The sequence below is a fragment of the Ranitomeya imitator genome, chromosome 8 (assembly GCF_032444005.1).
Source record: "Ranitomeya imitator isolate aRanImi1 chromosome 8, aRanImi1.pri, whole genome shotgun sequence".
Classification (NCBI taxonomy): domain Eukaryota; kingdom Metazoa; phylum Chordata; class Amphibia; order Anura; family Dendrobatidae; genus Ranitomeya; species Ranitomeya imitator.
Genome location: NC_091289.1, coordinates 48469179 through 48495117, shown reverse-complemented (window position 1 = coordinate 48495117; position 25939 = coordinate 48469179). Strand labels below are relative to the sequence as shown.

The following is a 25939-nucleotide window of genomic DNA, read 5'->3' as shown; positions in this document are numbered from 1 at the left end:
AAAGTGACAGGATCACATAGAGAATACGTCTGTGTAAGCTTTAAACATCAGAAAGACATTTTGGCTAACTACTATCTTGTCCTGAAGGGACATACTGTCACCCCCAAATCTGAAATGAAACCAGCGTTGCCTGTATTGAATCCTCCGCAATCTACTGACATTGTAGGAGCTGTGAGCTCACAGAGAGTCAGTCCTTCTAAACGTCCGGTCCTGTCTGAAGCGGCCGCTCGCTGCATACAGGATGGCACAGCAGCAGGTGGCCGATGATGACAGGAGTGGGAGAGGAGAGTGTGCACACATGCTCATGCAGTGTCAGAACGCACTGTCATCCCCCTCTCCTATGAGCATCTGCCACCCACTTCTGTGCGATCCTGTGTGCAGCGAGCGGCCGCTGCAGACAGGATAGAGGATAGGGGGATCATAGAGAGCCCTGCATACACTGATGTTGTGTGAGCCCTCAGCTCCTGCTATATTAGTACATGCATAGGCTGAGGATTCAATATAGGCGGCGCTCCTTGGGGAACTGTCAATCATCATAAGGGGAGGAGCGGAGGATGGCAATTGAGGCGGAAGAACAGTGCACCAAGCACTGGGCCACGCCAAGGGTGCGCCAAAGCTTTATTTATGTAATGAAGCTGTTTTTACAGAAAACAAAATAGGTCAAATCTGTACCATAAGTATGATTTTTATAGGGGCTAATTAGTCTCCTATCAGAATATATAAAGGGTTTAATTTCTGTTTTGGGGTGACATATGCCCTTTAAATAAAATATACATGTATAGTTTGTAGATTTGAGCCACACTTTCCTGTTTTTTTCTTATTACTCTTTTGTAATGAATACTCAGGACATTTTAGAGCATGGATCAACTTTATATACTTTTAATGCCTCAACAGTGTCCTCTTATGTCATTCTCCACAAAAAAGCATTGTCTGTGCAATAAGTCTGTATACAGCTATTGTAAAGATTCCTACGATCAACAGATGAAAAAGTCAAAGGTTTCATATTAAAATTTACTTGCATCTGTTTATTTTCCAACAGCAAAAAGAAACATTAGTAATGATCAGATCACGGTGTGTATCCAATTTATTCTTGAAATTCAATATCCATTTGATATTCATGTTTCAACTTAATTCAGTTTATTTAAAAATTATTATGGAGTAACAAGATGGATTACATTGTTTATGAAATCGATTCTAGGTGGCGTTACCTGAAACACAGAACAATTGGTTTGGACAAGAATCAATAGTTTAATTCCCATCTAAATGTTGGAGTGGCATCGCTAAGCCTCTCAGCACTTTTATAGCTTTTAGATTCTGCATATTCCTATTCAACTGCATAGACATCCAACCATCGATGACCCCTGCTCCTGATGGCACCATGCACCATACATTACAGCACCACTGTATTGACCTTGTGAAGGCACAATTATTGTGGACACCAAAACAAATAATTCCGGTGCCCATTGAATATGGCTGTAGAATTTGTTGGGGCGAGTTTCTTTACATAATTAATAAAAGTTTTTACAGTGGGCATTTAAGGGAATTCTTCTGCTGTGTCACCTTTTTATGTCAGCGATTGAGAAGATTGCAGCACTATGTGCTCTACAGTCCCAATGTTCAGGCTGTTTCTAACTTATCAGAGACCATTAATGTTGGTTTCCAATTAGTAACCCCTTAGATGCTGCGGTCAGTAGTGACCGCAACATCTAAAGTGTTTGACAGAGTTAAATAGCTCCCTCTCTTAGTCCATCGGATCCCCACAATGCAGTAATGAAGAGCACATGATTTCCTATGGTCATGGCGGACCTGACAAAATACATGCTACGGCTCTTGAAATAAGAGTTGTAGTCACAGTCAGCAATTTTTTTTTCGTGTAACAGGCCAAATCACATGTCTGTGAATGGCAAAAATATGTGACCCTTTAGGATTAAGAGATAATTTGAAGAGGAAACTAGAGTTTTGTGTTTTCAATCAATAGGATGACAATCGGGTATGAGTGGGCGACCTGTTTTATTTTAAGATCTATTATAGTATGATCTTCACAATACATGTTTGTGAGAGTGTTTCATGGCATGAACAAAGGAGATTTTTGAGGAACTGAGAAGAATTGTTGATGCTCATCAGGCTGGAAAAAAGTTATAAAACCATCTGTAAAGAGTTTGGACAGCAAACACAGTCAGCCAGATTGTGTATAAATGGAAACAATTGAAGACCAGGTATTACTCTCTCTAGCAGTGATCGGCCAGCTAAGATCTCTCCAAGAGCAAGGTGTATAATAGTTTGTGTGGTCACAAAGGAACCCAGGATAAATTCTAAGCAACCAAAGGCCTTTCTCATTAGCTAATGTTAATATTCAGGAGAATGCCATCAAGAGGACACTGGGCAACAATGGCGTGCATGATGGTAAGATTGCCATTGCTTTCCAAAAATAATATTGCTGCCTGTCTGCAGTTTGCAAACAATCACCTGAACAAGCCAGAAGACTGTTGGAACAATGTTTGAGGAGGAAATGAAACTTTTTGGTTTAATCGAAAAGCGTTATGTTTGGAGAAAGGAAAACTGCATTACAAATAAACAGGGAGAGAGTGAGATCACAGAACCATTCACATAATGATAGTAATGCACATTACACTTTATCAAAGAAAACGCGCCCGACGCATGTTTCGCATCAAGCTTTGTCAGGGTGGTAACACACTGGTAACTCCTTCCTTCATTTAAAATAATCTCTGAAGGCAGATTCTTAGGGAAATCTATGTCGGGCCAAGAATTAACAGCTCATTTACATGTTAAGAAAAATATGGATTTTTCTGGAATAAGATATTCAATTACAGATTTTAGGGTATCATTTGATTCATATGACGTACGTGCATATGCAGACGGTTTAAAAGGTTAGATTGTACTGACCGATTCCTTTTAAATGGAACCTGACATCTGATTCATGCTGCCCAATCTTCTTGCAGCGTGTATCAGACACCGACTGTATGATTTCAGCCGTGAATGCTTGGGAAAAACATACTTTAAAAGCCGCCGGGGACCAAGCTGCACGGAGGACTAGTTGAAAAGCTGGATCCTAGGCAGGTTCTCCCTCTTTGCTCCCCTAGAGTGACAGGTATCTCCTGCCTGTCCGTCTAGTCTCCTGTGCGGTTTAGTCCCCAGCGGCTTTTAAAGTATGTTTTTCTCTGAAGTGCAGCAGTGTTTCAGCGACAAAATATACATACATGCTGCTTGTGGATCGGGCAGCATGTATCAGCTGTCAGGTTCCCTTTAAACTGCCATAGTCTGCGCTAGCATTGGTCACTGCAGATAGAGGAGGTATAACTCAGCTGGCTTCCAAACTGAACGTGCATTGGTTTTGTTGCGATGGAAGGGGAAGATGGCCCTAGGAATCTGCTCCTCTGGTGGGTCTGATGATGACTACGTAGCAGTCTTCTAATGATAACCTCCTGATGATAAAACAGTCATTTTATCAAAACTGCAGCAAGCAGCCCAGTGATATATCCCTAGTATCAAGGTCTCCGTCCCTACATCATACGCCTCTCAGACGAAGTAGGAAAAATCTAATGACAGTCTCTTTAATAACAGTTATCCAAGACATATCATCGCTCTTTTGGAAATTGTTGCAAAAATATTGATACTCTGCACAATCCAGGTGTGAGGATAAACATATGAACCGGTTGTCATATTTGTTAAACGCCATTATGTGCCAGGGTGTGTAATGTACTGCTCGTCTGCTGTCAGAAGTGTGGGTTGTGTAACATTTAACAAATGGATTTGCACAGGTTATATCACCTTGGAAAAACGTGCAATATTTCTATGTGTTGGTGAGATTTTTACTTAAACGTGACACCACTAAGGTTGTCAGATTAGTGCCCTAAAAATGCAGAACTCGCACTAAATCCAGCAGGCTGCGTGCAAATATGATGCAAAGCCTTCTGATCACAGGACCTTATAGCAACGTACGGGTGAACCTAAACCCCAATCCCTTCACCCTTTCCATCTCGCGGTTGAACTTGATGGACATGTATCTTTTTTCATCCGTACTATGCAACCATGTAACGTGATCAGCAACATGCCCCAGGCTTTTTACATAACCATCTTATTGATTTTGGAGTGATTTTTTTTGGTACCCAGAAGCTGCGCTATCAGTTCACAGCGATGATGGTGACATACATTTTTAATTACAGTCTTCCACTATATAGTCAGGTAGCATGTCACAAAATCACAATATGTGAAAGGTCCAGGTCAAAGCCAGATGGTTTAGAGAAAAATCACCCCAGAAGGGTCATACAGAAATGGTCACTCATCCCGGCTGTTTTCAAGTACAATGAGTATTTTCAGCTGCATTTTTTTTGCAAAATAGGCAATAGCAATCTGCTCTGATTATTGCATTCTCCTACATTTTTTTTTAATGTTTTGACCTTTCTTGATGCACTTTTGGTGCAGATTTAATATAACATTTTTTATGCATTTTCAGTGCAGAAATGGAAGGACTCTGAATTTAAAAATGCAATAGCATTTATTACATGCTTTTTTTTAACCCCCTTGCCTCCCACAGAAGCCTATAATTGGCTCTAATTGCTAAGATACTGTATAGCAGAAATGCAAGAACATAAAAATGCAGCAAAAATAAAACAATGTTGGAAATATGGTTAAAATATTTTTTCACTTAAAAGAGGTTGTCCAGTCTAAAGATACAAGACTGCAGTCAATGTATCTGCACACTGTGAGGATTCTCCGGTGCTGCCAATAGGAACGATGGTCATGAGACCACAAATATGCAATATCAATAATCCCAGCCACATCCTGACTGTATGCATATTGCCAGCCACATCCTGACTGTATACTTAGTCCCAGCCACATCCTGACTATATGCATACTCCCAGCTACATCCCGACTATATGCATAGTCCCAGCCACATCCCGACTATATGCATACTCCCAGCCACATCCTGACTATATGCATACTCCCAGCTACATCCCGACTATATGCATACTCCCAGCTACATCCTGACTATATGCATACTCCCAGCTACATCCTGACTATATGCATACTCCCAGCCACATCCTGACTATATGCATACTCCCAGCTACATCCCGACTATATGCATACTCCCAGCTACATCCCGACTATATGCATACTCCCAGCTACATCCTGACTATATGCATACTCCCAGCCACATCCTGACTATATGCATACTCCCAGCCACATCCCGACTATATACATACTCCCAGCCACATCCCGACTATATGCATACTCCCAGCCACATCCCGACTATATGCATACTCCCAGCTACATCCTGACTATATACATACTCCCAGCCACATCCTGACTATATACATACTCCCAGCTACATCCTGACTATATGCATACTCCCAGCCACATCCTGACTATATACATACTCCCAGCCACATCCCGACTATATGCATACTCCCAGCCACATCCTGACTATATGCATACTCCCAGCCACATCCTGACTATATGCATACTCCCAGCCACATCCCGACTATATGCATACTCCCATCCACATCTGTTATGGACCTGGTGGTTAGGAGCACCCGGCACGACCTGATAGTTAAACTCACACAGGACAAGCTCTGGGATGTGGGAGCACTGCTGACCACAGGCCCTAATCCTAACACAACAACTAGAAATAGCCGTGGAGCGTTCCTGACACTCCCTAGACGCCTCTTCACAGCCTAAGAGCTAGCTAGCCCTAGAGATAGAAAATAAAGCCTACCTTGCCTCAGATAAATTCCCCAAAGGAAAAGGCAGCCCCCCACATATATTGACTGTGAGTAAAGATGAAAGTCAAAAACACAGAAATGAAACAGGTTTCAGCAAAGGGAGGCCAGACTTACTAAACAGACAGAGGATAGGAAAGGTATCTTTGCGGTCAGCACAAAAAACTACAAAAGACCACGCAGAGTGTGCAAAAAGACCTCCACACCGACTAACGGTGCGGAGATGCCACTCTGCTTCCCAGAGCTTCCAGCTAGCAAGACAAAATCATGATAACCAGCTGGACAAGGAAACAACGAACAAATAATAACTATCAGGAACTTAGCTTCTGCTGGAGAAGACAGGTCACCAGAAAGATCCAAGAGCGAACTGAACCAATGCAGGAACATTGACAGCTGGCATGGAGTAACGATCTGAGTGGAGTTAAATAGAGCAGCCAACCAAAGGATAAACCACGTCACCTGTGTAAGGAACCTCAGAAGCAGCAGCTTCACTCACAGCCACCAGAGGGAGTCCATGGACAGAACTCGCCGAAGTACCATTCACGACCACAGGAGGGAGTTCGACAACAGAATTCACAACAGTACCCCCCTTGAGGAGGGGTCACCGAACCCTCACCAGAGCCCCCAGGCCAATCAGGATGAGCCAAATGAAAGGCACGAACTAGATCGGCAGCATGAACATCAGAGGCAAAAACCCAGGAATTATCTTCCTCACCATAACCCTTCCACTTGACCAGGTACTGGAGTTTCCGTCTCGAAACACGAGAATCCAAAATCTTCTCCACCACATACTCCAACTTCCCCTCGACCAACACCGGGGCAGGAGGATCAACGGAGGGAACCATAGGCGCCACGTATCTCCGCAACAACGACCTATGGAACACATTATGGATGGCAAAAGAAGCTGGAAGGTCCAAACGAAATGACACAGGATTAAGAACTTCAGAAATCTTATATGGCCCAATGAAACGAGGCTTAAACTTAGGAGAGGAAACCTTCATAGGAACAAGACGAGATGACAACCAAACCAAATCCCCAACACGAAGTCGGGGCCCAACACAGCACCGGCGGTTAGGGAAACAATGAGCCTTCTCCTGGGACAATGTCAAATTGTCCACCACATGAGTCCAAATCTGCTGCAACCTGTCCACCACCGTATCCACACCAGGACAGTCCGAAGGCTCAACCTGCCCTGAAGAGAAACGAGGATGGAAACCAGAATTACAGAAAAAAGGAGAAACTAAAGTAGCCGAGCTGGCCCGATTATTAAGGGCGAACTCAGCCAAAGGCAAGAAGGACACCCAATCATCCTGAACAGCAGAAACAAAGCATCTCAGATATGTTTCCAAAGTGTGATTAGTTCGTTTGGTTTGGCCATTAGTCTGAGGATGGAAAGCCAAAGAAAAAGACAAATCAATGCCCATCTTAGCACAAAAGGACCGCCAAAACCTCGAAACAAACTGGGAACCTCTGTCCGAGACGATGTTCTCTGGAATGCCATGCAAACGAACCACATGCTGGAAAAACAATGGCACCAAATCAGAGGAGGAAGGCAATTTAGACAAGGGTATTAAATGGACCATCTTAGAGAAGCGATCACAAACCACCCAAATGACCGACATCCTTTGAGAAACAGGGAGATCAGAAATAAACTCCATGGAAATATGCGTCCAGGGCCTCTTCGGGACTGGCAAGGGCAAAAGCAACCCACTGGCACGAGAACAGCAGGGCTTAGCCCGAGCACAAGTCCCACAGGACTGCACAAAAGAACGCACATCCCGTGACAAAGAAGGCCACCAAAAGGATCTAGCCACCAAATCTCTGGTACCAAAGATTCCAGGATGACCAGCCAACACCGAACAATGAACCTCAGAGATAACTCTACTAGTCCATCTATCAGGGACAAACAGTTTCTCCGTAGGACAACGGTCAGGTCTATCAGCCTGAAACTTCTGCAGCACGTGCCGCAAATCAGGGGAGATGGCAGACAAAATTACCCCCTCTTTAAGGATACCCGCCGGCTCCGGAACACCCGGAGAGTCAGGCACAAAACTCCTTGACAGGGCATCAGCCTTCACATTCTTAGATCCCGGAAGGTATGAAACCACAAAATCAAAACGGGAGAAAAAGAGCGACCATCGAGCCTGTCTAGGATTCAACCGTTTGGCAGACTCGAGATAAGTCAAATTCTTGTGATCCGTCAAGACCACCACGCGATGTTTAGCTCCTTCAAGCCAATGTCGCCACTCCTCGAATGCCCACTTCATGGCCAACAACTCTCGATTGCCAACATCATAATTGCGCTCAGCAGGCGAGAATTTTCTAGAAAAGAAGGCACATGGTTTCATCATTGAGCCATCAGAACTTCTTTGCGACAAAACAGCCCCTGCTCCAATCTCAGAAGCATCAACCTCGACCTGAAACGGGAGCGAAACATCTGGCTGGCACAACACAGGGGCAGAAGAAAAACGACGCTTCAACTCCTGAAAAGCCTCTACAGCCGCAGAGGACCAATTGACCACATCAGCACCTTTCTTGGTCAAATCAGTCAACGGTTTAGCAATACTAGAAAAATTAGCGATGAAGCGACGGTAAAAATTAGCAAAGCCCAGGAACTTCTGCAGGCTCTTCACAGATGTCGGCTGAGTCCAATCATAAATGGCCTGAACTTTAACAGGGTCCATCTCGATAGTAGAAGGGGAAAAAATGAAACCCAAAAATGAAACCTTCTGAACTCCAAAGAGACACTTTGACCCCTTCACAAACAAGGAATTCGCACGAAGGACCTGGAACACCATTCTGACCTGCTTCACATGAGACTCCCAATCATCCGAAAAGACCAAAATGTCATCCAAATATACAATCATGAATCTATCCAGGTACTCTCGGAAGATGTCATGCATAAAGGACTGAAACACAGATGGAGCATTAGAAAGCCCGAATGGCATAACCAGGTACTCAAAATGGCCCTCGGGCGTATTAAATGCTGTTTTCCATTCATCGCCCTGTTTAATTCGCACAAGATTATACGCCCCTCGAAGATCTATCTTGGTGAACCAACTAGCCCCCTTAATCCGAGCAAACAAATCAGACAGCAGCGGCAAAGGATACTGAAATTTGACTGTGATCTTATTAAGAAGGCGGTAATCAATACAAGGTCTCAAAGAGCCATCCTTCTTGGCCACAAAAAAGAACCCTGCTCCCAATGGTGACGACGACGGGCGAATATGACCCTTCTCCAAGGATTCCTTTATATAACTCCGCATAGCTGCGTGCTCTGGCACAGATAAATTAAACAGACGGCCCTTAGGAAACTTACTACCAGGAATCAAATTAATAGCACAATCGCAATCCCTATGAGGAGGTAGGGCACCGGATTTGGGCTCTTCAAATACATCCCGGAAATCTGATAAAAACTCAGGGACTTCAGAAGGAGTGGATGGCGAAATTGACAACAATGGAACATCACCATGTACCCCCTGACAACCCCAGCCGGACACAGACATAGATTTCCAATCCAACACTGGATTATGGACCTGTAGCCATGGCAACCCCAAAACGACCACATCATGCAGATTATGCAACACCAAAAAGCGAATATCCTCCTGATGTGCAGGAGCCATGCACATGGTCAATTGAGTCCAGTACTGAGGCTTATTCTTGGCCAAAGGCGTAGCATCAATTCCTCTCAATGGAATAGGATACTGCAAGGGCTCCAAGAAAAAACCACAGCGCCTGGCAAACTCCAAGTCCATCAAATTCAGGGCAGCGCCTGAATCCACAAATGCCATAACAGAATAGGACGACAGAGAGCAAATCAGAGTAACGGACAAAAGAAATTTAGACTGTACCGTACCAATGGTGGCAGACCTAGTGAACCGCTTAGTGCGCTTAGGACAATCGGAGATAGCATGAGTGGAATCACCACAGTAAAAACACAGCCCATTCCGACGTCTGTGTTCTTGCCGTTCAGCTCTGGTCAAAGTCCTATCACACTGCATAGGCTCAGGCCTATGCTCAGAGAATACCGCCAGATGGTGCACAGCTTTGCGCTCACGCAAGTGCCCATCGATCTGAATGGCCAAGGACATAGACTCATTCAGACAAGCAGGCGTGGGAAATCCCACCATGACATCCTTAAGGGCTTCAGAAAGACCCTTTCTGAAAATTGCCGCCAGGGCACACTCATTCCACTGAGTAAGCACAGACCACTTTCTAAACTTCTGACAGTACACCTCCGCTTCATCCTGACCCTGATACAAAGCCAGCAAGATTTTCTCTGCCTTATCCACTGAATTTGGTTCATCATAAAGCAATCCAAGCGCCAGAAAAAATGCATCAACATCACGCAATGCAGGATCTCCTGGCGCAAGGGAAAATGCCCAGTTTTGAGGGTCACCACGCAACAAAGAAATAATGATTTTTACTTGTTGAACGGGGTCACCAGAGGAGCGGGGTTTCAAAGCTAGAAACAGTTTACAATTATTTTTGAAATTCAGGAACCTAGATCTATCCCCAGAAATAAATCAGGAATAGGAATTCTAGGCTCTAACATAGGATTCTGAACCACAAAATCTTGAATGTTTTGTACCCTTGCAGTGAGATGATCCACACAAGAGGACAGACCTTGAATGTCCATATCTACACCTGTGTCCTGAACCACCCAAAGGTTTAGGGGAAAAGAAAGACAAAACACAGAAAAAAAAATGGTCTCAGAACTTCTCTTATCCCTCTATTGAGATGCATTAATACTTTGGGCCAGCTGTACTGTTATGGACCTGGTGGTTAGGAGCACCCGGCACGACCTGATAGTTAAACTCACACAGGACAAGCTCTGGGATGTGGGAGCTCTGCTGACCGCAGGCCCTAATCCTATCACAACAACTAGAAATAGCCGTGGAGTGTTCCTGACACTCCCTAGACGCCTCTCCACAGCCTAAGAGCTAGCTAGCCCTAGAGATAGAAAATAAAGCCTACCTTGCCTCAGAGAAATTCCCCAAAGGAAAAGGCAGCCCCCCACATATATTGACTGTGAGTAAAGATGAAAGTCACAAACGCAGAAATGAAACAGGTTTCAGCAAAGGGAGGCCAGACTTACTAAACAGACAGAGGATAGGAAAGGTATCTTTGCGGTCAGCACAAAAAACTACAAAAGACCACGCAGAATGTGCAAAAAGACCTCCGCACCGACTAACGGTGTGGAGATGCCACTCTGCATCCCAGAGCTTCCAGCTAGCAAGACAAAATCATGATAACCAGCTGGACAAGGAAACAATGAACAAATAATAACTATCAGGAACTTAGCTTCTGCTGGAGAAGACAGGTCACCAGAAAGATCCAAGAGCGAACTGAACCAATGCAGGAACATTGACAGCTGGCATGGAGTAACGATCTGAGTGGAGTTAAATAGAGCAGCCAACCAAAGGATAAACCTCGTCACCTGTGTAAGGAACCTCAGAAGCAGCACCTTCACTCACAGCCACCAGAGGGAGTCCATGGACAGAACTCGCCGAAGTACCATTCACGACCACAGGAGGGAGTTCGACAACAGAATTCACAACACACATCCTGACTATATGCATACTCCCAGCCACAACCCGACTATATGCATACTCCCAGCCACATCCTGACTATATGCATACTCCCAGCCACATCCTGACTATATGCATACTCCCAGCCACATCCCGACAATATGCATACTCCCAGCCACATCCTGACTATATACATACTCCCTGCCACATCCCGACTATATGCATACTCCCAGCCACATCCCGACTATATGCATACTCCCAGCCACATCCCGACTATATGCATACTCCCAGCCACATCCCGACTATATGCATACTCCCAGCCACATCCTGACTATATGCATACTTCCTGCCACATCCCGACTATATGCATACTCCCAGCTACATCCCGACTATATGCATACTCCCAGCTACATCCTGACTATATGCATACTCCCAGCCACATCCCGACTATATACATACTCCCAGCCACAGCCTGACAATATGCATACTCCCAGCCACATCCAGACTATATGCATACTCCTAGCCACATCCTGACTATATGCATACTCCCAGCCACATCCCGACTATATACATACTCCCAGCCACAGCCTGACTATATGCATACTCCCAGCCACATCCCGACTATATGCATACTCCCAGCCACATCCAGACTATATGCATACTCCCAGCCACATCCCGACTATATACATACTCCCAGCCACAGCCTGACTATATACATACTCCCAGCCACATCCAGACTATATGCATACTCCCAGCCACATCCAGACTATATGCATACTCCCAGCCACATCCCGACTATATACATACTCCCAGCCACATCCTGACTATATGCATATTCCCAGCTAGGATTGAGCGAAACGGATCGTTCATTTTCATAAGTCGCCGACTTTTGTCAAAGTCGGGTTTCATGAAACCCGACCCGATCCCTGTGTGGGGTTGGCCATGTGGTACGCGACTTTCGCGCCAAAGTCGCGTTTCAATGACGCGAAAAGCGCCATTTCTCAGCCAATGAAGGTGGACGCAGAGTGTGGGCAGCGTGATGACATAGGTCTCAGTCCCCACCATCTTAGAGAAGGGCATTGCAGTGATTGGCTTGCTTTCTGCAGCGTCACAGGGGCTATAAAGGGGCGTTCCCGCCGACCACCATCTTACTGCTGCTGATCTGAGCATAGGGAGAGGTTGCTGCTGCTTCGTCAGAAGCAGGGATAGCGTTAGGCAGGGTACATTAACCCTCAAATCGCTTGTGCTGTAGCGATTTCCACTGTCCAACACCACCTTTTCTTAGCAGGGACAGTGGAGGCTACATTTTTTTTTCCTCAGCGCTGTAGCTCATTGGGCTGCCCTAGAAGGCTCCCAGATAGCTGCATTGCTGTTTGTACACCGCTGTGCAAACCAACTGCTTTTTTCAAAGCACAAATCCTGTTGCTCCTTCCTTTCTGCACAGCTATCTTGTTTGTTTGTCCACACTTTTTTTTTTGTTTCGTTATATCTCTTCAAGTCACTTTCTGCCACAGAAAATATACTATAATACAGTGGCCCAGATTTATTCACTAGTCTCCCTGAAGAAGAAGAAAAAAAAAAGGGTGCAGATTAAAATTGGCAAATCTGTATCAGTGGCAGTCCTGTGTGTGGCATCTGTGTCTCATTTTCTGGCACAGAAAACATACAGTCTAACAGTGGGCCTGATTTCTTGCCAATTCTCCCATAAAACAAAAAAAAATAGTGGGAGATTAAGATTGGCATTTCTGCTTCAGTGCCACTCCTGTGTGTGCCACCTGTCTCAAACTGTGTGCCACATTAAAGCTAGTGTGTAATACTGGGCCAGATTTCTTTTCAATGCTCCCTGAAAAAATAAAAATAGTGAGAGATTAAGATTGGCATTTCTGCTTCAGTGCCACTCCTGTGTGTGCCACCTGTCTCAAATTTTGTGCCACATTAAACCTAGTGTGTAATACTGGGCCAGATTTCTTTTAAATTCTCCCTGAAAAAAAAAAGTAGTGGGAGATTAAGATTGGCATTTCTGCTTCAGTGCCACTCCTGTGTGTGCCACCTGTCTCAAATTGTGTGCCACATTAAACCTAGTGTGTAATACTGGGCCAGATTTCTTTTAAATTCTCCCTGAAAAAAAAAAATAGTGGGAGATTAAGATTGGCATTTCTGCTTCAGTGCCACTCCTGTGTGTGCCACCTGTCTCAAATTTTGTGCCACATTAAACCTAGTGTGTAATACTGGGCCAGATTTCTTTTAAATTCTCCCTGAAAAAATAAAAATAGTGGGAGATTAAGATTGGCAATTCTGCCTCATTGCCAGTGCTGTGTGTGCCACCTGTCTCAAATTGTGTGCCACATTAAACCTAGTGTGTAATACTGGGCCAGATTTCTTTTAAATTCTCCCTGAAAAAAATAGTGGGAGATTAAGATTGGCATTTCTGTTTCAGTGCCACTCCTGTGTGTGCCACCTGTCTCAAATTTTGTGCCACATTAAACCTAGTGTGTAATACTGGGCCAGATTTCTTTTCAATTCTCCCTGAAAAAATAAAAATAGTGAGAGATTAAGATTGGCATTTCTGCTTCAGTGCCACTCCTGTCTGTGCCACCTGTCTCAAATTGTGTGCCACATTAAACCTAGTGTGTAATACTGGGCCAGATTTCTTTTAAATTCTCCCTGAAAAAAAAAATAGTCGGAGATTAAGATTGGCATTTCTGCTTCAGTGCCACTCCTGTGTGTGCCACCTGTCTCAAATTGTGTGCCACATTAAACCTAGTGTGTAATACTGGGCCAGATTTCTTTTAAATTCTCCCTGAAAAAAAAAATAGTGGGAGATTAAGATTGGCATTTCTGCTTCAGTGCCACTCCTGTGTGTGCCACCTGTCTCAAATTGTGTGCCACATTAAACCTAGTGTGTAATACTGGGCCAGATTTCTTTTAAATTCTCCCTGAAAAAAAAAAGTAGTGGGAGATTAAGATTGGCATTTCTGCTTCAGTGCCAGTGCTGTGTGTGGCATCTGTCTCTAATTTTGTGCCACAGAACATATACTGTATAAGAGTGGGACACATTTCTTCAAAATTCTCCCAGAAAAAATAAAAAGGGGGAGATTTTAATTGTTAGTGTCTGCAACAGCGTCAGTCCTGTTAGTGGCATATCTGTCTGCCACTGAAGCTGTGTACTGTTATACATTGGGCCTGATTTTCCCTGCAGTCTCACCCACCTATAAAGGGATATATAAATCCAACAGAAGTTTGAGTTCACCTTGTAACTGGTTTTACATAACAAATACCGTTAGTTTGGTTACGTTTTTCAAACAATGAGGAAGTCTGGTGGAAGAGGTCGTGGCCGTGGGCGGTCATTGCCAGCTGGTAATGATGGTAGTGGTGGTGGAGCATCAGGTGGTCGTGGGAAAAGCAATATAGCACCTAAGTCTCGAGTTGTTGAGCCAGGTTCGTCGTCTGGCTACACAAGGCGTCGAACGCTCCCTTTTCTGGGAGTAGGAAAACCGCTTTTAAAGCCGGAGCAGCAAGAACAAGTTTTGGCTTTCCTTGCTGACTCAGCCTCTAGCTCTTTCGCCTCCTCTTCTGAAACTGCTAAATGTAAACGCAGCGGATGTTCACGGTCAGGGACAAGTCGCTTCCTTGTCTTCTTCACCAAGAACAACAGAGAAGGATGCGTCAGGCGACACAAAGGGTTACTCCATGGAGCTCTTTACACATACCGTTCCTGGGTTAGAAAGTGAAACAGTTAACAGGCCATGCCCATTACAAGTTGAATCGGACACGGAGTGCACAGATGCACAGCCACAGCCAGATTACTATGCTGTTCCTTTGACTCAGACCACAACATTGCCCTCGCAGTGTACTGATACTGATCCAGAATCAGACCCTGATGAGACTATGGTGCCCCGTCACGAACGCTATACCACCGGCTTACACGGTGACACAGCCGAAGTTGCACACGAGATAGCAGAGGAGGTCATAGATGACCCAGTTGTTGACCCCGATTGGCAGCCATTGGGGGAACAGGGTGCAGGCGGCAGAAGCTCTGAAGCGGAGGAGGAGGAGCCGCAGAAGGCATCAACATCGCAACAGGTTCCATCTGCCAGGCCCGTATCTGGCCAAAAACGCGTGGCAAAACCAAAACCAGTTGTAGGACAGCGTGGACATCCGGTTAAAGAAGCTCAGTCTGCAATGCCTGAAAAGGTATCCGATAGTAGAAAGAGTGCAGTCTGGCATTTTTTTAAACAACATCCAATTGATCAGCGCAAAGTCATCTGTCAAAAATATTCAACTACCTTAAGCAGAGGTCAGAATCTTAAAAGTCTAAATACAAGTTGCATGCGTAGACATTTAACCACCATGCATTTGCAAGCCTGGACTCACTACCAAACGTCCCTTAAGGTTGTAGCACCCTCGGCCAATGAAGCTAGTCAGCAACGCTACATCCCTTCCCTCACTGTAAGCCCACCATTTCCCGCACCACCTGCAGTAAATGTGCAGATTTCATCGCCAGGCCAAAGCAGTCAGGGAATCACCAGTTTCGTAGTAGGAAACACTGCATGAAGGGCACCAGCAAGAATACCATCTCCAACCCTCTCTCAGTCTGCCATGTCCACCGGCACCCCCGCTAGTTCCACGATCTGCAGCTCTCCAGTCCAGCTCACCCTACGTGAGACTCTCGTTAGGAAAAGGAAGTACTCATCCTCGTATCTGCGTACACAGGGTTTGAATGCCCACATTGCTAGACTAATCTCATTAGAGATGATGCCCTACCGGTTAGTTGAAAGCGAAGCTTTCAAAGCCCTGATGGACTACGCTAAACCACGCGACGAGCTACTCAGTCAACACTTCTTTTTGAGAAAAGCCATTCCAGCCCTCCACCAGCATGTAAAAGACCGCATCGTCCATGCACTCAGGCAATCTGTGAGTACAAAGGTGCACCTGACAACAGATGCATGGACCAGTAGGCATGGCCAGGGACGTTACGTGTCCATCATGGCACACTGGGTTAATGTGGTGGATGCAGGATCCACAGGGGACAGCAATATTGGGACAGTTCTGCCTAGCCCACGGTCTAGGAAACAGTTGGCTGTAGGCGTTCGCCCCCCCCTCCTCCTCCTCCTCGTCCTCCTGCAGAAGCGAGAGCTCCTCCACAGACCGCAGTCGCACGAACACTCCATCCGCAGCTGCCACTGTTGCACACGAGGTGTCCCATTATGGGACAGCTAGTGGCAAGCATCAGCAGGCTGTATTGGCAATGAAGTGTTTGGGTGACAACAGACACACCGCGGAAGTTCTGTCCGAGTTCTTGCAGAAAGAAACTCAGTCATGGCTGGGCACTGTACATCTTGAGGCAGGCAAGGTAGTGAGTGATAACGGAAGGAATTTTATGGCTGCCATAGCCCTTTCACAACTGAAACACATTCCTTGCCTGGCTCACACCTTAAACCTGGTGGTGCAGTGCTTCCTGAAAAGTTATCCGGGATTACCCGACCTGCTCCTCCAAGTGCGCAGACTTTGCTCGCATATCCGCCGTTCACCCGTGCACTCCAGCCGTATGCAGAACCATCAGCGGTCTTTGAACCTTTCCCAGCATCGCCTAATCATCGACGTTGCAACAAGGTGGAACTCCACACTGCACATGCTTCAGAGACTGTGCGAACAGAGGCGTGCTGTTATGTATTTGTGGGAGGATACACATACACGGGCAGGCAGTAGGATGGCAGACATGGAGTTGTCAGGTGTGCAGTGGTCGAAGGTACAAGACCTGTGTCAAGTCCTTCAGTGTTTTGAGGAATGCACACGGCTGGTTAGTGCAGACAACGCCATAATAAGCATGAGCATCCCCCTAATGCGTCTGCTGATGCAAAGTTTGACGCACATAAAGGAGCAGGCATCTGCAGCCGAGGAAGAGGGAAGCCTTGATGACAGTCAGCCATTGTCTGGTCAGGGCAGTCTACAGGACGAGGTAGCGGGCGAAGAGGAGGAGGACGAGGGGGATGATGGGGATGAGTATTTTTTGAATGAGGAAGCTTCTCCGGGGCCAATAGCAACTGGTGGCGTTGCAAGGCCGGGTTCAGGTTTTTGAGGGAGACAAGTGACATAGATTTGCCTGAAACTGCCCCTCATCCCAGCACAACCGCAGATTTGACAACTGGAACTTTGGCCCACATGGCGGATTATGCCTTACGTGTCCTCAAAAGGGACCCACGCATTATTAAAATGATGACCGATGACGATTACTGGTTGGCCTGCCTCCTTGATCCTCGCTATAAAGGCAAATTGCAAAATATCATGCCACATGAGAACCTCAAACAAATATTAGCAACCAAACAAGCAACTCTTGTAGACCGTTTGATTCAGGCATTCCCAGCACACAGCGCCGGTGATGGTTCTCACACGAGCTGCAGGGGGCAACAGGGCAGAGGTGTTAGAGTTGCACAAATCAGAAGTGGCGTTGGACAGAGGGGTTTTCTGACCAGGTTGTGGAGTGATTTTGCTATGACCGCAGACAGGACAGGTACTGCAGCATCAATTCAAAGTGACAGGAGACAACATTTGTCCAGTATGGTTACTAACTATTTTTCATCCCTTATCGATGTTCTCCCTCAACCGTCATTCCCATTTGATTACTGGGCATCCAAAATAGACACCTGGCCTGAATTGGCAGAATATGCATTGCAGGAGCTTGCTTGCCCAGCAGCTAGTGTGCTATCAGAAAGAGTATTCAGTGCTGCTGGTTCAATATTGACCGAAAAAAGGACTCGTCTGGCTACCCAAAACGTTGATGATCTAACCTTCATTAAAATGAACCACTCATGGATTTCTAATTATTTTGCCCCACCTTTCCCGGCTGACACCTAGCTTTCCTATAAAAAGGTCTTGCTTGTAGACTGGTCTTACTGACTGTTCCAACCTCTTTATTTGCAGCAGCTGTTTGTCCAGCATACAACATGTTTACACCTTCCTAAATGGGCTAACTCCCCCCACGGGGCCGTGGTCTCGCCACTTGGCGCAAGCACCCGTGAGAGTGCTGTTTGTCTGAAGAGGTGGGTGTGCCCGCTTTTGGTCGACGGCACGGCCACTGGGTCCCTCATAGTACAATAAAGTGTCTCTGGCGGTGGTGGCGTGCACCTAACGTCAGACACACCGTTGTAACATGAGGGGCCCTGGGCCTGTACCGCCGGCCACAAGAGAGTTCCCCCCCCAGCTCAAACAGTGCTCTACCACTTGCAAAATTATCTCTCACAGCTCCAACAATGTTTAGTCTATGCGCTGACATCCTTCAATGCCTGGCACTGACAATACCAATTTGTTGACATGTATGATGCTAGTTAAAATAGTCAGGGTCAGTGTCCTATATTGACACCAGTAAATACTTAGCGCCAAATTACTATGTCTGAAACTCAGCAGAGGAGCCCATCCCTCTACCTAAGTATGCCACCCTTTTGTTTTTTGGTTTTGTTGTTTTGCGAGACATTAACATCTATTTATTTTTTGGGAGTACTAACTGTGTCAGACACTCCTTCCAATCGTCCTCCGCTGACCACACCAATGCTGTCTGTGTACCCCTGCCACATAATCGAAGGTGCTTTGAGCCTATTTTTTTTAATTTTAGGCCTACTAAGTGTGTCTGCGGTCCCTCCTACTATTTGTCCTCCGCTGAGCACACCAATGCCGACCGTGTACCCATGTAACTTTTTTTCAACCTGCAGTGAGCCTACTTTGTGGTGTAAGGCCTACTAGCAGTGTCTGTCTGCGCCACTTAATACAGCTGTCCTCCTCTAAAAAAAAAAAAAAAAGGCTGGTTTTCAGCCTGTCAGAATTATAAAACTGCATTGGGGCCACAAGTTTCGTTGTGGTTTACAAACTGAGTCTTCTGCTCCAAGGTGTTCTCCTGATTGCCTTTACTGAGCTTCTATCTTCAGGCTCTTGTTAAATAGTTTTTTAATCGAACTGCAGTGGGGCTACTAGTTTGGTTGGGGCCTACTAACAGTGTCTGCCGCTCCAAGGTGTTCTCCTGGTTGCCTTTCCTGACCTCCTATCTTGAAGCTCTCATTAAGTAGTTGTTGAAACAACACTGCATTAGGCCTACAAGTTGGGTCTGGGTTGTAGAGACGGTGTCTGCCGCTCTAAGATGTTCTCCAGGTTGCCTCTCCCTAGCTTCTATCTTGAAGCTCTCATTAAGTAGTTGTTGAAACAACACTGCATTAGGCCTACAAGTTGGGTCTTGGTTGTAGAGACGGTGTCTACCGCTCCAAGGTGTTCTCCAGGTTGCCTCTCCCTAGCTTCTATCTTGAAGCTCTCATTAAGTAGTTGTTGAAACAACACTGCATTAGGCCTACAAGTTGGGTCTGGGTTGTAGAGACGGTGTCTGCCGCTCCAAGGTGTTCTCCAGGTTGCCTCTCCCTAGCTTCTATCTTGAAGCTCTCATTAAGTAGTTGTTGAAACAACACTGCATTAGGCCTACAAGTTGGGTCTGGGTTGTAGAGACGGTGTCTGCCGCTCCAAGGTGTTCTCCAGGTTGCCTCTCCCTAGCTTCTATCTTGAAGCTCTCATTAAGTAGTTGTTGAAACAACACTGCATTAGGCCTACAAGTTGGGTCTGGGTTGTAGAGACGGTGTCTGCCGCTCCAAGATGTTCTCCAGGTTGCCTCTCCCTAGCTTCTATCTTGAAGCTCTCATTAAGTAGTTGTTGAAACAACACTGCATTAGGCCTACAAGTTGGGTCTTGGTTGTAGAGACGGTGTCTGCCGCTCCAAGGTGTTTTCCAGGTTGCCTCTCCCTAGCTTCTATCTTGAAGCTCTCGTTAAGTAGTTGTTAAAACAACACTGCATTAGGCCTACAAGTTGGGTCTGGTGTCATGATCCCAATGGCAGGGGATCACAAAAGGACAAGCACACAAAAAAAACAGAACAAGCTCTAGGGTGATGGAAACTGAGCTGACCGCGATCCTGAACCTAATTCACAACACTAGCAGTAGCCGAGGAACGTGCCTACGATGATTCTAGACGTCTCGCACCAGCCGAAGGACTAGCTTCCCCTATTAGAAGAAACAAAGACCTCTCTTGCCTCCAGAGAAACACCCCACAGAAATAGCAGCCCCCCACATGTAATGACGGTGAAATGAGAGGAAAGCACATACGTAGTAATGAAAACAGATTCAGCAAAATGAGGCCCGCTAAAACTAGATAGCAGAGGATACAAAAGTGAACTGCGCGGTCAGCGAAAAACCCTACAAAAAACCATCCTGAAATTACCTGAACTCATGTGCCAACTCATGGAACATGAGGAGTAATATCAGCCCACTAGAGCAACCAGCAACAAGGAATTACATAACTGCAAGCTGGACTAAAACAAAAATAAAGCAAAACGTGGAACAGGAAAATCAAAAACTTAGCTTGTCCTGATGATTACAGAAGCGGAAAGCAGAGGTAACAAGACACACTGAATACATTGGTCGCCGGCGAGGAAATGACAAGAAAGCCAGGTTAAATAGGAAACTCCCATATCCTGATAGAACAGGTGGACACCAGAGACCGCAGAGAACACAAGTCACCCAGTACCATCTGTAACCACCAGAGGGAGCCCAAAAACAGAATCCACAACAGTACCCCCCCCTTGAGGAGGGGTCACCGAACCCTCACGAGAACCACCAGGGCGACCAGGATGAGCCCTATGAAATGCACGGACCAAATCAGCAGCATGAACATCAGAGGCAACCACCCAAGAATTATCCTCCTGACCATAACCCTTCCACTTGACCAAATACTGAAGTTTCCGTCTGGAAACACGAGAATCCAAGATCTTCTCCACAACATACTCCAATTCTCCCTCCACCAGCACTGGAGCAGGAGGCTCAAGCGAAGGAACAACAGGTACCTCATACTTCCGCAACAACGACCGATGGAACACATTATGAATAGCAAACGATGCCGGGAGATCCAAACGAAACGACACAGGGTTAAGAATTTCCAAGATCCTATAGGGACCGATAAACCGAGGCTTGAACTTAGGAGAAGAGACCTTCATAGGAACAAAACGAGAAGACAACCACACCAAGTCCCCAACACAAAGTCGAGGACCCACGCGGCGACGGCGATTAGCAAACTGCTGAGCCCTCTCCTGGGACAACTTCAAATTGTCCACCACATGACTCCAAATCTGATGCAACCTATCCACCACCATGTCCACTCCAGGACAATCAGAAGGCTCCACCTGACCAGAGGAAAAACGAGGATGAAACCCCGAATTACAAAAGAAAGGAGAAACCAAGGTAGCAGAACTAGCCCGATTATTAAGGGCAAATTCGGCAAGCGGCAAAAAGGTAACCCAGTCATCTTGATCAGCAGAAACAAAACACCTTAAATAAGTTTCCAAGGTCTGATTAGTTCGTTCCGTCTGGCCATTCGTCTGAGGATGGAATGCAGACGAAAAGGACAAATCAATGCCCATCTTAGCACAGAACGTCAGCCAAAATCTAGACACAAACTGGGATCCCCTGTCAGAAACAATGTTCTCCGGAATCCCATGCAAACGAACCACGTTCTGAAAAAACAGAGGGACCAACTCAGAGGAGGAAGGTAACTTAGGCAAGGGTACCAGATGAACCATCTTAGAAAAGCGGTCACACACAACCCAGATGACGGACATTTTTTGAGAGACAGGGAGATCCGAAATAAAGTCCATGGAAATGTGCGTCCAAGGCCTCTTCGGGATAGGCAAAGGTGACAACAATCCACTGGCCCGAGAACAGCAAGGCTTAGCCCGAGCGCAAACTTCACAAGACTGCACAAAAGAACGCACATCCCTCGACAAGGAAGGCCACCAAAAAGACCTGGCCACCAAGTCTCTAGTACGAAATATTCCAGGATGACCTGCCAACGCAGAAGAATGGACCTCGGAGATGACTCTACTGGTCCAATTATCCGGAACAAACAGTCTTTCAGGCGGACAACGATCAGGTTTATCCGCCTGAAACTCCTGCAAAGCACGTCGCAAGTCTGGGAAGACAGCCGACAAAATCACCCCATCCCTAAGGATACCAGTGGGCTCAGAATTTCCAGGGGAATCAGGCACAAAACTCCTAGAAAGAGCATCCGCCTTCACATTCTTTGAACCTGGCAGGTATGAAACCACAAAATCGAAACGGGAGAAAAACAGTGACCAACGAGCCTGTCTAGGATTCAGACGCTTGGCAGACTCAAGGTAAATCAGATTTTTGTGATCAGTCAAGACCACCACACGATGTCTAGCACCCTCAAGCCAATGATGCCACTCCTCAAATGCCCACTTCATGGCCAAAAGCTCCCGATTACCAACATCATAATTCCGCTCAGTGGGCGAAAACTTTCTAGAAAAGAACGCACATGGCTTCATCACCGAGCAATCGGAGCTTCTCTGTGACAAAACCGCCCCCGCTCCAATCTCAGAAGCATCAACCTCAACCTGAAAAGGAAGCGAAACATCTGGCTGACGCAACACAGGAGCAGAAGAAAACCGGCGCTTAAGTTCCTGAAAGGCCTCCACAGCCGCAGGAGACCAATCAGCAACATCAGCACCCTTCTTAGTCAGATCCGTCAAAGGCTTAACAACACTAGAAAAATTAGTTATGAAACGACGATAAAAATTAGCAAAGCCCAAGAACTTCTGCAGACTCTTAAGAGATGTAGGCTGCGTCCAGTCACAAAAAGCTTGAACCTTGACGGGATCCATCTCAATAGTAGAAGGGGAAAAAATGTACCCCAAAAAAGAAATCTTCTGGACTCCAAAGAGACACTTTGAACCTTTTACAAACAAAGAATTGGCCCGCAGGACCTGAAACACCTTCCTGACCTGCTGAACATGGGACTCCCAGTCATCAGAAAAAACCAAAACATCATCCAAATACACAATCATAAATTTATCCAGATATTCACGGAAAATATCGTGCATAAAGGACTGGAAGACAGAAGGAGCATTAGAAAGTCCAAAAGGCATCACCAAATACTCAAAATGGCCCTCAGGCGTATTAAATGCGGTTTTCCACTCATCACCCTGCTTAATCCGCACAAGATTATACGCACCCCGAAGATCAATCTTAGTGAACCATTTAGCCCCCTTAATGCGAGCGAACAAATCAGTCAACAATGGCAAAGGATACTGATATTTGACCGTAATCTTATTCAAAAGACGGTAATCTATAAAAGGCCTCAAGGAACCATCTTTTTTGGCCACGAAAAAAAAACCTGCTCCCAAAGGAGATGAAGATGGACGGATATGTCCCTTTTCCAAGGACTCCTTAACATAATCCCGCATAGCAGTATGCTCTGGCACTGACAGATTGAACAAACGACCTTTAGGAAATTTACTGCCAGGAATCAAATCTATAGCACAATCGCAATCCCTGTGAGGAGGAAGCGAATTGAGCTTAGGCTCCTCAAAAACATCCCGATAATCAGACAAAAATACAGGAACCTCAGAAGGAGTAGATGAAGCGATAGAAATCGGAGTTGCATCATCATGAACCCCCTGACATCCCCAGCTTAACACAGACATCGCCTTCCAGTCCAAGACTGGGTTATGAGTTTGTAACCATGGCAGACCAAGCACTAAGACATCATGTAAATTATACAGTACCAGGAAGTGAATCACCTCCTGATGAACGGGAGTCATACGCATGGTCACGTGTGTCCAGTACTGAGGTTTATTCATAGCCAAAGGTGTAGAGTCAATTCCTTTCAAAGGAATAGGGACTTCCAGAGGCTCCAGACTAAACCCACAGCGGTTGGCAAATGACCAATCCATAAGACTCAGGGCAGCGCCTGAATCCACATAGGCATCGACGGAAATGGCTGATAATGAACAAATCAGAGTCACAGACAGAATGAACTTAGACTGTAAAGTACTAATGGCAACAGACTTATCAACCTTTTTTGTGCGTTTAGAGCATGCTGATATAACATGAGCTGAATCACCACAATAAAAACACAACCCATTTTTCCGCCTATAGTTTTGCCGTTCACTTCTGGACTGAATTCTATCACATTGCATTGTCTCAGGTGCCTGTTCAGAAGACACCACCAAATGGTGCACAGGTTTGCGCTCCCGTAAACGCCGATCAATCTGAATAGCCATAGTCATAGACTCATTCAGACCTGTAGGCGCCGGGAACCCCACCATAACATCTTTAATGGCCTCAGAAAGGCCATCTCTGAATTTTGCAGCCAGAGCGCACTCATTCCACTGAGTAAGCACCGACCATTTCCGAAACTTCTGACAATATATTTCTGCTTCATCTTGCCCCTGAGAGAGAGCCAATAAAGCTTTTTCAGCCTGAATCTCTAGGTTAGGTTCCTCATAGAGCAAACCCAATGCCAGAAAAAACGCATCCACATTGAGCAACGCAGGATCCCCTGGTGCCAATGCAAATGCCCAATTCTGAGGGTCACCCCGCAGGAAAGATATTACAATTTTGACTTGCTGAGCAGGGTCTCCAGAGGAGCGAGATTTCAAAGAAAGAAACAACTTGCAATTGTTCCTAAAATTCAGAAAACTAGATCTATCTCCAGAAAAAAACTCTGGGATAGGAATTCTAGGTTCGGACATAGGAGCATGTACAACAAAATCTTGTATATTTTGAACCTTAGCAGCAAGATTATTCAGGCTGGAAGCCAAACTCTGGACGTCCATGATAAACAGCTGAGGTCAGAGCCATTCAAGGATTAAGAGGAGGTAAGACGCAGCCAGGCTGCAATTAAGGCTAGGCAGCAAACTCTGAGGGAAGGGGAAAAAAAAAAAAAAAACTTCCTCAGACTACTTTTCCTCCTACTTCAGCCAATACGATTACCACTTTTTGGCCGGCGATACTGTCATGATCCCAATGGCAGGGGATCACAAAAGGACAAGCACACAAAAAAAACAGAACAAGCTCTAGGGTGATGGAAACTGAGCTGACCGCGATCCTGAACCTAATTCACAACACTAGCAGTAGCCGGGGAACGTGCCTACGATGATTCTAGACGTCTCGCACCAGCCGAAGGACTAGCTTCCCCTATTAGAAGAAACAAAGACCTCTCTTGCCTCCAGAGAAACACCCCACAGAAATAGCAGCCCCCCACATGTAATGACGGTGAAATGAGAGGAAAGCACATACGTAGTAATGAAAACAGATTCAGCAAAATGAGGCCCGCTAAAACTAGATAGCAGAGGATACAAAAGTGAACTGCGCGGTCAGCGAAAAACCCTACAAAAAACCATCCTGAAATTACCTGAACTCATGTGCCAACTCATGGAACATGAGGAGTAATATCAGCCCACTAGAGCAACCAGCAACAAGGAATTACATAACTGCAAGCTGGACTAAAACAAAAATAAAGCAAAACGTGGAACAGGAAAATCAAAAACTTAGCTTGTCCTGATGATTACAGAAGCGGAAAGCAGAGGTAACAAGACACACTGAATACATTGGTCGCCGGTGAGGAAATGACAAGAAAGCCAGGTTAAATAGGAAACTCCCATATCCTGATAGAACAGGTGGACACCAGAGACCGCAGAGAACACAAGTCACCCAGTACCATCTGTAACCACCAGAGGGAGCCCAAAAACAGAATCCACAACAGTCTGGGTTGTAGAGACGGTGTCTGCCGCTCCAAGGTGTTCTCCAGGTTGCCTCTCCCTAGCTTCTATCTTGAAGCTC

At 45.8% G+C, this 25939-nt stretch overlaps 1 protein-coding gene across 1 annotated transcript in view; it reads right to left on the bottom strand.

Annotated features, from left to right (window-relative positions):
* CACNG2 (calcium voltage-gated channel auxiliary subunit gamma 2) overlaps nt 1–25939 on the bottom strand; it is a 260814-nt gene that overhangs the window by 6352 nt on the left and 228523 nt on the right. The window lies entirely within an intron of this gene.